The sequence below is a fragment of the Acomys minous genome (assembly GCF_964271855.1).
Source record: "Acomys minous genome assembly, chromosome: 12".
In the NCBI taxonomy this organism is placed as follows: domain Eukaryota; kingdom Metazoa; phylum Chordata; class Mammalia; order Rodentia; family Muridae; genus Acomys; species Acomys minous.
The window spans coordinates 19,172,071-19,189,448 of record NC_140493.1 but is presented as its reverse complement, the minus strand read 5'-3'; the positions used below and the strand labels follow the sequence as shown (position 1 = coordinate 19,189,448).

General features: G+C 48.7%; 1 protein-coding gene across 3 annotated transcripts in view; it reads right to left on the bottom strand.

Annotated features, from left to right (window-relative positions):
- PACSIN2 (protein kinase C and casein kinase substrate in neurons 2) overlaps positions 1-9,854 on the bottom strand; it is a 99,794-nt gene extending 89,940 nt beyond the window's left edge. For 2 of the 3 annotated variants that reach the window (XM_084748380.1, XM_084748382.1), the window contains exon 1: positions 9,697-9,854. The gene's annotated coding sequence lies outside the window, so the exon portion shown is untranslated. Of the gene's footprint in view, positions 1-9,402; positions 9,534-9,696 lie in introns of those variants that run through there. The other variant, XM_084748381.1, reaches the window with a different exon arrangement.
- Between the last annotated feature and the right edge of the window lie 7,524 nt (positions 9,855-17,378).

Below are 17,378 nucleotides of genomic sequence, written 5' to 3'. Positions count from 1 at the left end.
GCGATCCACCTGCCTCTGCCTCCCGAGTGCTGGGATTATAGGCGTGCGCCACCACGCCCGGCTGCACTCATTCTTTTGTTTACTTCAAGGCAGGATTTCTCTGTGTAGCCTTGCATGTCCTGGCTGGAACTCAATCTGTAGAGCAGGCTGGCCTCTCTTGAGTGCTGGGATTAATGGTGGATGCCCCCACATAGAGCTAGGATGCACAGATTCTTAGTCTTACCCCCACAAAGGGAGAGAAGCAAACAAATCCTCAGAGCGGTTCGAAGAGGACTTATGCCCTGCCAGGGTCACAAGATTCCACAAAGGGCTTGAGGCCTCACCCACACTGGTGACCACCATAGCATCCCTGTGACCCAGAGGCTCCACGGAAGGTCCTACAAGTACTCTGACTGAGAAAAGAGTAATACATCTGTGAATGACTTTTGAAAGAACTGCATAAAATAAATCCAGTGTGGGTATTTTAGGGTTTTGCTTAATTTACAAATTTGCCTAATTATCATGAGTGATACAAAATGACTAAGTCCTATGGACTGAGCTCTAGGTTCATGACTGCACAGCACCTACCACACTCCAGAGGAAGGGATCCACTCCAAATTCCCATACTCAAATCCTAGTGTTAATATTACGATATAAGGAGGTGAGGCCTCAGGAACCTAATTAGGTCATGGGGGTGAAGCCCCCACTAATAGGATTAGTGCCCTTCCTTAAGAAGAAACTTAGTCGAAAAACCAAAAGAAAAAGAAAAACCAGAAGAAGAAGAAGAAGAAGAAGAAGAAGAAGAAGAAGAAGAAGAAGAAGAAGAAGAAGAAGACGACGAAGAAGAAGAAACAACTCAGAAAGCTCCCTTAGCCTCCTTCCGCTGTGTAAGAGTACAACCAGACGCTGGATCTGTAAGCCAGAAGAGAGCACGGCACTACTGCACCATCACCTCAGGCTTCCAGACTCCAGAACTTTGGGGAGTAAGATTTCTGTTCTTTATAAGCAAATGCCGCCGGGCAGTGGTGGCACACGCCTTTAATCCCAGCACTCGGGAGGCAGAGGCAGGTGGATCGCTGTGAGTTCGAGGCCAGCCTGGTCTACAAAGTGAGTCCAGGACAGCCAAGGCTACACAGAGAAACCCTGTCTCAAACAAACAAAAACAAACAAACAAACAAAAAACAAAACAAAAGTATAAGCAAATGCCCAGAGCACTATGTTACTGCAGTTCAAAATAAGACACCTAGTCTAGGGCTGGAGAGGTGGCTCAGTGGTTAACAGGGGCTGCTCTTTCCAGAAGACCCTGATTCAATTCCCCACACCCGCATGGCAGCTCACAAGTGTGTGTAACTCCAGTTCCAGGACACCCTCACACAGTCATACATGCAGGTGAAACACCAATGTACATAAAATAGAAAGGAAATAAATAAATCTTTAAAAAAAATGGAGCTGAACCAATGATTGAGGCCAGCCCACGCTGGAATCCCCTTTCTTGCAAAAGTAAGCTACAGCTTCCTAGGAATGGCCAAAGGCAATCCTCAAGCCTTGGCAGACACTGGTCATCTTTGTGAAAAGGAATAAGCAGATGACATCTCTCCCATCCACATCCCTGACTTCTCAACTGACCTCTTACTCCTGCCAAGATCCTCTTGCTCAGACCCTGGAAAGCTCCCCACTGAATTCATTCTCCAGAGAGAAGTCTAGACCCCAGCCTGGGCCTACAGGAGCTCATATTCTGACAGTCTTCCCGCTCTCTACACTCAACAGCCCCTCTTGCTCAACACACACCACTTGCACCCACAGTATTTTTGGGGGTATGGGGGCTCAAGACAGGGTTTCTCTGGGTAGCCCTGGCTGTCCTCAAACTCAGAGAGATCCTCCTGCCTCCGCCTCCTGAGTGCTACGATTAAAGGCATGCACCACCACTGCCCAGCTGGTGCACACATTCTTGATGACTCTGGAGCTCACTTCTGGCAATGGCCACTTTCCTGGAGTTAAGTTCTGCAGCATGCTAAGAGCAGACAGACCTGGGCTGGAGAGATGGCTTAGAGGTTAAGAGCACTAGCTGCTCTTCCAGAGGTCCTGGGTTCAGTTGCTAGCAACCACATGGTGACTCACAACTGTCTGTAATGAGATCTGGTGCCCCCTACTGGTGTGTATTTGTACATGCAGACACATTATATACATAATAAATAAATAAATAAATCTTTTTTTTTTTAAAGCAGCCAGACCAGCCCCACTCTGTGTGCCTCTACATGTGGACCCACTCCTACCCAGTTCTGCCATGGTGAAACAGTTATTTCTAGACCCAGTTCTGTCCAGGCTGCTTCTATAGAGCAGGAGACCTTATTCTTGGAATCCTGGAGACTTAAGATCTCTACATAAACAGTAGCCAGAATGCTCTCCCTCTAATGCCTATTTTCCCTTCACCCACAGATGTCTTAGACAATTAAAATATATCCCAAATGCTCTCAGCCCAAGGAAAGATGTCAAGTAAAACCCCTATAATCTAAACTGTAAAAACATTAAGGCAGGAAGACAATGAGTTCAAGGTTTGCCAGGCTACATCCTCTCTTAAACAGTGCTATTGGGACTGGAAGGACGACCACTGTTCTCCCTTAGGACCCAGTTCAATTCCTAGCACCCACATGTCAACTCATAACTGTATGCAACTCCAGTTCCAGGGACATCGACATGCTCTTCTCACCTCCTTAGACACTAGTCAAACATGTGGTGCACATGTTTACATTCAAGCAAAACACTTACATATAAAATAAAATAAAGTATTAAAGCAAAACAAAACAAAAAACAAGGACTAATAAGATGGCTCAGCATGTCGGCCAAGCATGGTGGCACAAGCGTTTAATCCCAGCACTCAGTAGGCAGAGGCAGGTGGATCTCTGTGAGTTTGAGGCCAGCCCGGTCTACAAAGAGTTCCAGGATAGCCAAGGCTATTACACATTATTACATTTAGCAGGGCTGCATGACACTGCGCTGTCCTCTCCAGTATTTACAGAACCCACCATATATACAAATGTATAAATATACACATATTATATTTATATTTTTATTTTATGTGCGTATGCGCGTGCGCGCACTGCACGCATGCAGTACTCACAGAAGTCAGAAGAGGGCCTCAAACCCCCTGCAACGAGTTAGCAAGAGCTTTGTTAGGCACATGTTGTTGCTGGGCACTGAACCCTGTTTCTCTGGAAGAGCAGCCAGTACACTTAACCACTGAGGCATCTCTCCAGTCCAAGAACAGACACTTTTTCCATCTCATAACATCAGCTGCAGTTGGCTGCCTCCTGACAAGCATCAGAACGACATGGTAGGAGGACAGGGGCTGCTCCATACCAAGCACACTGGAGGAATACTCTATTCCATGTAGTACAATACATTCTAATCTGATAGCCAATACATCTGACCACCCTGTTTATTTTCATCAGAAATAAGCCAATGAGATGGTGTCTCAGTCAGTGTTCTATTGCTGTGAAGAGACACCGTTACCAAGGCAGCTCTTATGAAAGAAAGCATTTAATTGGGGGCAGGGGCTTGCTTATAGTGTCAGAGGCTTAGTCCATTATCTTCAAACAGGACACACGGCGGCGGGCAGCATGGAGGCCGAGTCGGGCAGCATGGCGGGCAGGCATTACTGCTGGAGAAGTAGCTGAGACCTACATCCTGATCCACAAGCAAAGGCTCACAATGGCCCTGGCACTTGTGAAACCCACTCCCAGTGACACACTCCTCCAACAAGGCCACACCTACTCTAACAACGCCTCCTGAGCCTTCTCAAATAGTGCCACTCCCTGATGACTAAGTATTCGGATATATGAGCCAATGGGGGACATTTTAATTCGAACCACCAGATGGTTGGCATGTAAAAGCATTTGCTGTCCCATGTACATGTATTTACACATGTATACAAAGTAATGAAAAAAATTTAGGAAAAAGTCAAGTGTGATGGTGCACATCTTTAATTTCTGCACTTGGGAGGCAGAGGCAGTGGCTGCGAGTTCGAGGCCAGCCTGGTCTACAAAACGAGTCCAGGACAGCCAAGGCTACACAGAGAAACCCAGTCTCAAAAAAAAATTAAGGAAAAAAAAAAAGCCATCTAACCTGTGTACTTTTTAAGTCCTTTAAGTCCTTTTTAAGTCCTTGTCCTTTATGAAACACTTGCTCTTTATACAGCTGAAATCCATAAAGCATTAGAAACCTGGCAGGTCACAAGAAGCCACTGTTGGACAGCCATGGTCACTGTAGTCATCTGAACGGCACCCTTAGACTGGTATGCTTGAACGCTTGTGGAACTGCTTAGGAAGAGTTAGATGTGGCCTTATAGGAAGAGGTGTGCCACTGGGAGAGCGCTTTGAGGTTTCAGAAGCCCATGCCATTCCCAGTGTGTGTGCATCCCCTCTCTCCCTCTCTCTCTCTCCCCCCACATCTCTCTCTCCCTCCCTCCTTCCCTCCCTCTCTCCCTCTCTTTGCTGCCTACTTTCTGATCATGATGTGCGCTCTCAGCCAATCCCGCCACCATGCATGCCTTTGCTGTGCCACCATGCATGCCTTTGCTGTGCCACCATGCATGCCTTTGCTGTGCCACCATGCATGCCTTTGCTGTGCCACCATGCATGCCTTTGCTGTGCCACCATGCATGCCTTTGCTGTGCCACCATGCATGCCTTTGCTGTGCCACCATGGACTCTGACCCTTTCATTCATAAGTTGCCTTGGTCATGGTGTTTTATCACAGCAATAGGAAAGTAACTACAACAGTCACCAACACAATTCCTATCCAGTCCCAAACTACCCGGGATTCTGGTGCAGGGAGCATCTCATCGATGAGGACACACTTGAATAGGTCAACTCCACAATTTGGGATTTTTCTCTGTTTCCAGACAAGGTCTTGCTGTGAGGCCCTGGCTGGCCTGGAACTCACTATGTAGACCAGGCTGGCCTCCAGCTCATAGAGATCCACATGTCTCTGCCTCCTGAGTGCTGGGATTAAAAGTGTGCCAGCAGGTCTGACTCAACTTATAATTTGTACTTAAAATTTATTTACTTCACAGCTTTCTCAAGTGCTAAGCAACTGAGAAGTAGTTTAAACATACTCTCTAATCAATAAATATTAAATGAGTCTTGCCAAAACACTCAAACCTTATAAATGTTCCCCTCTGAAAAGGGTTGCAAAAAAACAGAAACAAGGGAACCAGAGATAGCTCACCAGTAAGAGCACAAGGTTAGACATGACAGCTCACAGTGGTCTGTAACTCTAGTCCCTGGAGATCCAACACACACATGGTATACAGACACACATGTAGGCAGAATACCCATTAACATAAAATAAAAAATAAAAAAAGGTTAAAAAACATTTTATATATATATATATATATATATGTATAGTTTCAGTCAAGACAGAAAGGTGTTTAAGGACTCAAGTTCCAAAGGAAAAATAATCCTTTAGTAGACAAACAAAACTTCTTCTACAAGAGACATTCCAGGATCTTTACGATGCCAACACCTCTTCATAACCACCACCAAGGAAGCAGAATCTAGTGGAAAAACTCCATGCTGGCATCCCCGAGCCCAGGTTCTGGACCCAGGATGGACACCTGGCCATCATGTCATTCAAATGTTTGAGTACAAAGTAACGAGGAGAAAATACTTCGGAATGTGTGCCCTCCATATATGTAAGTCACTATTATTATTAGCTCCACAATGACAAGGAAAATAGGATTACAGATTCTTTGAGGCGAGAGGCAGGCAGCTTAGGAAGGCTGCACTCACCACCCTAACCACAGCAAGAGCGAGACAGCTTAGGGCTGGAGTGTGTCAGTCCTCACCCTGGATGCTGGCCCCAAGTTGTTCACATGTGTGCTTCCTTTCCTGAGGTAGAGGTAGGGGTGTCTCACAGCTGTTCTCAACATTTCAAAGGTTAAGAATTCCTAAGCCTCCCTTACAAATATGAAACCAGAGGCACTGAGACCTGCGCATCCTAGCCTCAGAGTTGGTGGAGGGAAGGCTAGAGCCCAGGGCCCCTCGTGCCCCTGCATCTCCCACTCTCTCATCTGGGACGCGAGGACTACTACATCGAGGCCAGATGTACTGACTCAAGCCTGAAATGCCGGCACTTGAAGGGCTGAGGCAGGAAAACTGCTTTGATTCTGAGGCCAAGGACAGCCACACAGTGAGCTCCAGCAAGGTTCCTTCCTAAGGTGTCTGCTGTGGACTCTGGGCGCTGAGTGAGCACTCTGCCCACTGCTGTACTTCCTTCTCTGTCTAGTGCAGTGCCTCAACTCCGTGCCTAGATCAAGAAATGTGTGGATATTCTTGACTGAAATGCTTTAAATGAGCTCGAGCTTAGTGGATCTAGCCCGCCTCACAGGGAGCACATGGAGCTCCATCCTCAGCAGTGAGAGGGTGTACAGAGGAGGGGTGGGGGGAGGGGGCTGGCAGGATGGCTCAGAAGGTAAAGGTGCCCACCATCAAGCCTCATAACCAGAGTTCAAGGCCAGAACCCAGAGGGTGAAAGAAGAAAACTGATGAGAACTGACTCCTACAGTGGCCCTCTGACCACCACACCTTTACACTCTGGCACATGCACACACCCATTAAAATAACTGTTATAAAGCATATTATCTTTTTAAAAATAAAAGGTTTGGGGCTGGAGAGGTGGCTCAGCGGTTAAAAGCACTGACTGGTCTTCCAAAGGACCCAGATTCGATTCCCAGCACCCACATGGCAGCTCGCAACTGTCTGTAGCTCTAAGATCTGACACACTCACACAAACATACATGCAGGCAAAACACCAATGTGCATATAATAAAAATAAATATATTATTTTAAATAAATAAAAATAAAAGGTTTTATTTTTTAAATGAAAATTTAAAATCTGGACAGAAGCCAAGCAGTGCTAGCTCATGCCAGGCGTGGTGGCACATGCCTTTAATCCCAATACTTGGGAGGCAAAGGCAGGTGGATTGCTCTGAGTTCCAGCCAGCCTGGTCTACAAAGTGAGTCCAGGACACTCAAGGTGACACAGAGAAACCCTGCCTCAAACAAACAAAGTCTGGTTGTGCAGAATATTTGGAGAACTGTCCTTTGCTGAGATAGGGTCTTGCTAGAGTCCAAAGCTGGCCTTTGGCCTCAAACTGGAGATTTCCCTGCCTCAGCCTCCCAAAGGGTAGGATTACAGGCAAGGGCTCAGTAGAAAAACTATTATGTATGTACAAGTGTGCAAGTGCACACCAGAGGTTGGTATCAGGTATCACCCTTGATCACTGTTCACTTTACATTTCGTAAGATTTCTTAATTTTATGTGTACGAATGTTTGCCTGCACTTATGTATGTGCGCCATGTACATCCCTTGGGTCCTGATAGGATTCCCTGGGACTGGAGTTATAGGCGGGAATCTAACCCAGGTCCTCTGTGAGGGTAACAAATGTTCCTAGCCAATGAACCACTTCCCAGACCCCACCTTGTTTTTTGCTGGGGTTCCTTATGTTTGGCATCAGGCGCTTTACTGAGCCATCTCCCAGCCCCAGGGGACCTATTCTTTAAGATGGTCTCTAGCCAGCAGACAGTACAACCATCTGAATACTAAAACTCGGAAAAAGTGCCCAAACAGCCATCCCAAAGATGGCCAAGCACCACTGAGAGGCGTCAGGGACATGGTCAGGCCCTTTTAGACCAAGCTCTCTGGTTGGCTTTCAGGTGTGAGGAGGCACAGAGGACTCTGCCCCTAGTATGCAAATCGCCTAGGTATCTAAGCCCTGCCTCCCTCTGCTGCCTTCAGGTATGCAGCTGTGGTTCCAAACAACTGGAAAAAAACTGAGCAGGCACTACAGCTCATGTGAACACGGTTATTAGCTACATAATCCAAAGGGTGGCCTCCAGGAAGCCAAGTACAATGGGACAGTAGATAAGGCAGGCCAGAGTCAGCTGGAAGGTTTCAGGTGAGGCTGCCCAGGCAGCACTTGCTTAACAAGGTGCCACAGCTTGTAATTTTACTACTATTATTTGATATTCCATAACATCCTGCAAAGATTGAGTGATGACCCCTTTCAGAAGCAGGAAGCCTAAGAATCAGGCCTGAACCAGTCGGCAGGCACGATCAGGTCGGAGAAAAGGATACAAAGATGAAGGGTGGCCAGGTTTGCTCTTACACGCCTTGAGTCTCAGCACTCAGGAGGCAGGGGCAGGCAGATCTCTGTGAGTTCCAAGCCAGCCTGGTCTACATACAAAACAAGCAAACAAACCCACCATACACACACACACACACACACACACACACACACACACACAACTAAGAGCAAAATGCCCCTGTGCTCTCCAGCCCACCCTTCCTCCAGAAATACTCTGCTGACAGAAATCTGTACTGCCACTCTGAGCTGAGGAAATCCGATCCCACCTCTCTCTACTGGGCAGCATAAAAAGTCAGATCTGTTTCTTAAGTGCACACACTTTTAATTAGTTATTATGTTGAAAAGTAACAAGCTCTAGCTCCCAAAACAGCATGAACTACAATACCATTTCTATTCCAGTGAGCTGTTATTCTTTCAAAATCCTGCAGAGAAAACAGATCTAATCGCTTATCTGCTTCTCTGTGCTCAGTTACTTTCCCAAATAATAAATACCCATTTGCCTAATGAGTATTTCTTTAAAGCCTCCAGACTACAGGGAAAAGAAACAGCACAGAAGTTTTTCACGCAGTGGCCCCATGGCTCAAGTAAAGGTGTTCCAGGTAAGTCAAGGGAATTCTCATCCTCTGTGCTTCTGTGAAAAAGGTGATTCCGGAACCCCCTGCGTCGGAAAAGAGGGGCAAACACAGAACACAGCCCACCTGGCTGCTCCCTTTGCCAGGAGCCAAAGAACAGAACTTAAGCAAACTGAAAAACCTGCGACGGGGAGGAAGGTGTGAGCTCACGTCCACAAGTCAGGATTAAACAGATTTACATCAGAACAGAGCAGGAGTGTTTTGTTTTGTTTTGTTTTTTTGCTAAATCGCGTAATGAGTAGCCCTGGAGACTGTCAGCAACCGACTCCCCTTCATCACAAAACCTCAGGACGGCTGCGGTCAAGGAAAGACGACGAGAGCCAGAAATGGTGTGCACACCCCGGACCAAAGCCATCCTCCCTTGAGTACTCAACAGGAACGCAGCATCCCTGGGGCGTGTCTACTTTTAGGTCTAACCTCTAAGGCCGTGAACTTCCCAGCCAGTTCCCCTGACCCACTCCTGAAAAATAAAAGCCGCCCTTCTCAGAGGGGGTACCCCCTGCAAGCCTAGGGTGTTTGGGAAGAGAAGAGCGCGGCTCCACAGCCTCAGGGAGGAGAGAGGGAGTTGACCCTTGGGATCCAGTGAGTCTAGAAAACTATCAAAGTCAAAAGGACAGCACCCAGCCTTTCCTGTCTCGCCACATACCCCTAGGTCATGTTCGCCGGGCAGGCTTGGCTCTCACCACCGCGGACACCGAGCGTGGGAAGGACGGAAATGGAAGGCAGTCCGCAAAGTGCCCCGTTGAGTGCGTCCCCGTGGGGTCCCGCCCGCTCCGGCCGCCCCTCCGGCCTCCCCGGCTCCGCCCGCCGGCGCGTGGCCCCTCGCGCGCGGACTAGAAGTTTCGAGCGGCGCGGCCCCGCGCGCTCGGCCCCGGCGCGGCCTGACATGGGTAGGCGCGGACACAGACCCGCGTCCCAACCGTCGCGGCGTACCCCTCACCTCGGCCGCTGCTCGCCTCGGTTCCCGCCCGCTGCGTACGCCGCCCCGGCCGGGCTGCGACTCCGACCCCTTCCCGTTCCGCTCCGGCCGCACTCCCCGGCCCTGCCCAAGACCCGCCGCGGCTGCTTCTGCCGCCAGCCGAGACCGAGCCGCCCCCGCCGCGCCCGCTGTGGTCGTCCTATTGGTTGCCGGGATGCGGGCCCCGCCCTTCGGCCGCTTCGGCGCTCTGGATTGGACAAACCAGAGCGGAGGCGGCACGCCCCCTCCAGTGCGCTCAAGGGAACTACCCTGGGCGAACATTAGCGGCCTTCCCTGTCAGTCAAACGAGGAGCGCCTGCTTTAGCCGCTGAGAGGCCAGCACCGGTCACTCCCCGGGAGCCGCCCAGAGGCCGGGGTCTGTAGGACTTCCTAAGGCGGACTTCAGTTCTGTGGCTTTCCTAGCAGCACCCAAGAGCGTTGCTGTGCCTGATTAAGAATTCAGATGAGGTGAACTTTCAGAAAGTTTCCTCGGATCTGGAGAGATAGCTGCTTTTCCAGATGACCGAGATTCCATTCCAAGCACCCACATGGCGGCCTCACCACGGTCTGTTACTCCAGTTTAGTGGGGATGGGGGGTGGGGGGTGGCGAGGGAGATCCGACGCCCTCTTCTGGCCTTTGTGAGAACCAGGCACGCACGTGGTGCAGACATACATGCAAGCAAACACTCATACACAGAATTCTTTTTTTGTTTAAAAAGTTTCCTCAAAAAAAAAAAAAAAGTTTCCTCCAAACCAGGTGGTGGTAGCTCACGCCTTTAATCCCAGCAGAGGCAGGTGGATCTCTGCGAGTTCGAGGCCAGCCTGGTCTACAAAGAGAGTCCAGGACAGCCAGGACTACACAGAGAAACCCTGTCTCAAAAAGCAAAAATAAATAAATAAATAAATAATAAAAATAATAAAAGTTTCCTCCAAACTTTTATTTGGTGGTGAACCCATTTAATCCCAACACTCAGGAGGCAGAGGCAGGAGGACCTCTGCATTCGTGGCCACCAAAGTCTACATAGTATGTTCCAGACTAGCCAAGACTACATAGTGAGCCCAGTCTTAAACACACAGACACATATACACATACACACACACACACACACACACACACACACACATACACACGAAGTAGGAGAAATGATAAAGAGGCAGCCTGTCTAATAACTTGCTGAGCCTCACCTCACGCAGTCTCAACCAGGACAACAGTAAGAGATGCCCGGGCAAGGGTCTGAGAAACTGACAGCAGGCAACCTTCTGGGGCCTGGGTGGAGTAAAGAGTAAATGCTGGTAAGTAGTGATTGTAATCCCAGCACGCAAGAGGCTGAGAGTTCCAGGCCAGCCTGGGCAAGACCCTAATTGGAAGAAAGCAAAAGAGTAAATGGCCCAGTAGTAACCCCAGTCAATGGGTTATATAGCAAGTCACTGACACAAACGAGTACAGGAAGCTAGTTTTGGTGGTATATGCCTATAATCTCAGCACTTGGGAATACAGGGACAGGAGGATCATTGAAAGTTGAAAGGGGCAGTGGGGTGCTGGAGAGATGGCTCAGCGGTTAAGAGCTCTGAGTGTTCTTCAAAAGGTCCTGAGTTCAATTCCCAGCAACCACATGGTGGCTCACAACCATCTATAATGTGATCTGATGCCCCCTTCTGGTGGGCAGGCACACATGCAGGCAGAACATAGTATACATAATAAATAAATCTTTAAGAAAGAAAGTTGAAGGTAAGCCAGGCCCCCAGTGGCACACACCAGCGATCCCAGCACTTGGGGAGGCAGAGGCAGAGATCTCCGTGAGTTCGAGACCAGCCTAGTCTACAGAGTGAGTTCCAGGACAGCAACCACATGGTGGCTTACAACCACCTGTAATGAGATCTGGTGCCTTCTTGTTGTGGGCAAGCACATGTGTAGGCAGAATACTGTGTAAATAATAAATAAATCTTTTTTTTTTAAGTAAAAACAAAGGCCGGGTGGTGGTGGTACATGTCTTTAATCACAGCACTTGGAGGCAGAAGCAGGAGAATCTCTGTGAATTCAAGGCCAGCCTGGTCTACAAAGTGAATCTAGGATAGCCAAGGCTACACAGAGAAACCCTGTCTCAAAAAGAAAGAAAAAACAAAGGCCAGGCAGTGGTGGTGCATGCCTTTAATCCCGGCGAGCGGCTAGCTGGATGCTGAATCAAGAAGCTCCAGGCTCCACAAGTGATCTTGCCCCAGTAAACAGGAAGCAAATCCAACCAGGAAGATACCCAACATCAACCTCTGGCTTCCATAGGCATACACGCATACACATGTGAGTGTACACACAAATACACACCACACATATACACACAAATGCACACCACACATATACACACAAATGCACACCACACATATACACACAAAAGAAAAAACAGTGGTGAGGCTCCGCTGGGTGGAAGTAAGTATACACTTGCCATTCGAATACTCAGGAGGCTGAGGCAGGGGGATCTTGAGCTTGAGGCCAGTGTGGACAAGGTCAGCTGCTGATGTAGACTCCTGTCCACCGTTCCATCACTGTCTAATCAGACCTTTCCTGGTTGCACACTCACATACTCCTGTTTCACGCCAACCCCTGGTGAGTCTAGCCTTATCTGGACACTAGAAACCACAGAGAAGCATCCAGCCTGGCACTGCCCACCAACCAGATGTGTAAGGTGCCACCTCCTCTGTCAACTGTAAATGTTTGCACAGACACCTCACAGTTTTGCCCCAGTATCCAAACAGGTCTACCTTTGCCCCTCTCCAAATGAAGGCTTTCCCGTAAGTCACCGAAGTTCTCAGCACCTGTGTCCCGCTCTATGGTCGGGATGGAGGACAGAGCCAGCTTCTCTTCTTGGAGTTGTGAGTAGAAGCTTAAAGAATGGCTCTTGGTCTACAGCCATGACTTGCCCTGTGTTATAGCAGACTGACCCCACCCTCAAAAACTACTCTGCCCCATCCTTCCCGCAGAAAGAACCCACAGAGCTATCGGGGTCAGGGTATGACCAGGTTAGTCTTTTATTAGCCATTTTACACAACACACAGCCTGGATTAAAATGGCTGGAGGGTTGGCTCAGTAGTTAAGAGCATCTCTTGTGCTTGTGAAGGACCCAGATTCAAGTCCCAGCACCTACATGTAGGCTCACCACTTCCTCAGGCACCAGGCATGCCTGTGGGGCACAGACATGCCTTCAGGCAAAGTACTCATGTGAGTATAATAAATATTTTTAACAAAATTTTTTTTTGGCCAGGCGTGGTAGCACATGCCTCTAATCCCAGTTCTCAGGAGGCAGAGGCTGGTAGATTTCTGTGAGTTCAAGGCAGGTCTACAGAGTGAATACCAGGGCAGCCGGGACTACATAGTGAGACCCTGTCTCAACAAAACAAAACAAAACAAAACAAAACAAAACAATACAAGGGAGGGGAGTGCGGTTCTCAAGTGTTTGGTGAACCTAGCAAAGACAGGTAAGGAATGACATTAATAAACAGTGATGTTTTACTGTCCCAAGATGGGTAGACTATGACAGAAAGCAAAGGCCACCCAGAAAACAATGAGCCCTTCTGGGAGAAAGGGGTTCCTCTTGGCTGGAGCATGTCAGGCATGCAAGAAGCAAGGAGGTATGGGTAGGGAGCATAGCTTGGCAGCGAAAGGCCACTCCACCCTGCCAGTTCCTTCCCTTCTTTGGGACTCAGTTTTCTCAACTGTAAAACAGAAGTCCAGGAAAAGCCAGGCCTGGTGAGCCTGCTGTGCTCTCAGGGTGGCTTGGGGTGGCCTATGAGTGCCGACTACGTCCCAGGATTCCCCAGAGTCTGTAAAACTACTCCCACTTTTGTTTATTTTGTTTATTTAGTTTGTTTAAGGCAGGGTCTCACTATGTAGACCAGGTTGGCTTCAAACTCACAGAGACCTGCCTCCTAAGTGCTATCAACTTTTATTTTTTTTTTAGCTGTGATGTCAGCAGGAGAGATGGCTCGGTGGGTGAAAGTGCTTATGGCACAAACATGAAGATCCCAATTCTCAGAAAGCAGGTAAAAAGCCGGATGGAGTAGTACATGTGTGTGTGTGTGTGACCTCAGTGGTTGGTAAGAGGAATCAGAGAGATTCTGGGGGACTCTCTAGCCAGCCAGTCTAATTGAAAGAATGAATCCCCAAGCTGGGCAGTGGTGGCGCACGCCTTTAATCCCAGCACTCGGGAGGCAGAGGCAGGCGGATCTCTGTGAGTTCGAGGCCAGCCTGGTCTATAAAGCGAGTCCAGGACAGCCAAGGCTACACAGAGAAACCCTGTCTCAAAAAAAAAAAAAAGAAAGAAAGAAAGAATCCCAGACTCAGTGAGAGACTCTGTCTCAGATAGATAGATAGATAGATAGACAGACAGACAGATAAAAACTTTGAATGATAGAGGAAGGATAGACCGAAGTTAATCTCTTGCCCTCCATACGTGCATACAAAGGTCAGAGTACTCAACACACACACACACACACACACACACACACACACACACACACACACACACTGGAAGGTAAGCATATGGCTCAGTGCGCAAGACCCTGGGATCCATCTCCAGCGCCAACCAACAATGTGAACAGTTTGGAGACACCAAAGTGTTAACTGTCAGGGCCAGACCACATTCCTGGGTCTACCTAGGAATGAAGCACACTCCTGCCAAACTTGTGGAATGCATGCGTCACTGATTAGGAGGCAGTCACCCCGCCCTCGACTGCTTAGATGTTCTATTCTTCGGCCTGTGCACGTAGGTAGACTAATACTTAATTGGACAGGCAGGTACGATACTCCACTCTCATGTGCCGCAGGCGCCCGCCCTCACCAGCCCAAAGGCGGAGGGATATGGCACAGCCTATGAATAGGCTACCCTTAAAGGGTGTGGCCAGCATTGATGAGGCAATGCCATTCCACTGGCACACAATCCTCAACTGGTTCTCTCGAGCGCGCTCTCTCTCTCTCATCTGCATCTGTGTATGTACCCCACAGCACAAGTGTGAAGGTCACAGGACAGTCCACCGGAGAAAGTCCACTCCTTCCACCTTGTGATTCCTGGGGCTCAAACTCAGGTCATCACACTAGAGAGTATGCACTTTGACCTGCTGAGCCATCTCACTGCCTTCTAAAAAAAAAAAAAACAACAAAACTAACCGTCTCCAGTTGCCTAAACTGGCCAGAACTCATTGGTTAGTCAAGGATGACCTTGGCTGGTCCTCCTGTCTCTATCTCCCCCAGAAGCTGGGGTTTGCATCGACCTCGACACTGTGCATCTCAACTACTCAAGGGCATGGATCCTGATGGAAACGCTAACTTCTACTAAGTGGCAAACCCACGCAAAGGGTCTCCAGAGCAGTGTTACCACTTGTGCCAAATTGGACCAAGGAAAAGTTGAATGAAGACCCAACGAGGCCCAGACTGTACTTGATAAAAGGTATAAATATATATCCCCCCTGGAACTAGCCAGAGCATAACCTAGCTAGCTTAAGCTAGCACACCTTAACCAAGCACCTCGAAGATAGAGGCAGGAGGAACAGGGGTTCAAGGCCACCCTAAACCTCTCAGCCAGACTCTACCTCCTAACAACAATAGTCAAACATGGTAGTACAAACCTATTTTCCAAGCATTGGGAGACAGAGGCAGAAAGATCAAGAATTCAAGGTCAGCCTCCACTGCATAGCAGGGTTGAGAGCAGCCTAATGTATATATGACCCTATCTTAAAGTTTTCGTTTTGCTTTCTTTTTCTTATTTTTTAAAATATTTTATTTAATTTTAATTTATGTGCATTGGTGTTAGGGTGTCATATCTTGGAGTTACAGAGAGTTGTGAGCTGCCATGTGGCTGCTGGGAATTGGACCCTGGTCCTTTGGAAGAGCAGGCGGCGCTCTTAAACACTGAGCCATCTCTCCAGCCCCTTGCTTTGTTTTTCAAGACAGCATTTTTCTGCGTAGCTCTACCTGTCCTAGAACTCATTTTGTAGACCAGGCTGGCCTCCAACTCACAAAGATCCGCCTGCCTCTGCCTCCCAAGTGCTGGGGTTAAAAGTGTACAGCACCACTGCCCAGACCCTTCTGGCGAAACACACATGGTACAGTTTGAAGAAAGTCTGGAACAACCTCCTTACATTCTTTCTCGGCAATCGAAGATGCTCTGTGGAGCCTGCAGGGTGTAAAATGACACTTTAGATTCAAAATGGAATCTGGGTTGGCAAGTCACCCTCCCTCTCCTGTGTAGCTCCTTATCAACCCTCCTTGCTAGCAATTTGATTTTTGTTTTTTGTTTTTTGTTTTGTTTTGTTTTGTTTTGTTTTGTTTTGAGACAGGGTTTCTCTGTGTAGCCTTGGCTGTCCTAGACTCACTTTGTAGACCAGGCTGGCCTCGAACTCACAGCGATCCTCCTGCCTCTACCTCCAAGTGCTGGGATTAAAGGCATGCACCACCACGCCCCGCCAAGCACCTTGATTTTAAGCCTCGAAATTGTGGGAGAGTAAACATCATTGTTTTAAGCCACCCAGGTGGAGGCTGTGGTCCTTTGTCAGGTTGCTCAAGGTAACCTTGCCATAGCATAGTGACAGGGGTGAGGCCAGGCATTTGCTCTCCTATCTGCTTTCCTTTCTTTTTTAAAAATTTATTTATTTATTTATTTATTATGCAGACAGTGCCTACATGTACACCTGTAGACCAGAAGACCAGACCCTCCTATCTGCTTTTCTATCTCCCAAATATTCCATAATGAGCATGGATACCTTAGAGAAGAAAGGCAGAAGCGGGAGGGGGAAGGAGAGAGTAGCAGAAAATTGCCCAAGAAGCCTATGCATAAGAGTTTAGCAGACAGGAGCTGGAGAGATGGCTCAGAGGTTAAGGGCATTGACTGTTTCTCCTGAGGTCCTGAGTTCAGTTCCCAGCAACCACATGGTGGCTCACAACCATCTATAGTGTAATCTGATGCTCTGAAAGCCTGGAGGTCTACATGCAGGCAGAGCATTGTATACATAATAAATAAATAAATAAATCTTTTTTTTAAAGAGATTAGCTGACATTCTGGGACAAGGGTGAATAGCCTCCCCCACTGTCATTCCTCTACTAAGCCAAGAGACTCTGGGCAAGTCTGTCCCTTCTCAGCTTCAGTAGACTTGGTTGTTCAGGAGAATGAAGACAGCCCAGCCCTCCTCCTCCTCAGGGAGGCTTCTGAGCGCAGCTCTGCATATACCGGAAGTGCCTAGTGCCAAGCCCACCGTGCTGGGAAGGCTCCCTCCGCCAGTGCTGGGTGCCAGCCCACGCCAGGATATATCCATGCTTTAGAGCCACCCTCTGGCCTATACAGGGGCAGAGCAAGCAGCCAAGGTCCCCTCCTCTCTTTCCTCACCCATGCTCTGTGCCTCCTAAGAGTGGCCAGAACTGGCCTGGCTCAGCCAGCACCACTTGTTTGCTGTCGTCTCTCACCACAGCGAAAGGCCACCCACCTCCCCATTCCCCAGCTTGCCTGTCCTGCCCTGTCATCTACGTTCCCACCCCCACAGCCCTGTGTCCCACCCAGGCTTCCTGCCTACCCTCACCTCATCTCCCTTTGGGAGCCTCCACCCAGACTGGGACTACTCAGCACCCACATTCTACCTCAAGCAGCCTGTGGGGGCAGCAAGCAGGTGAGGTCAAGTCTACTCCA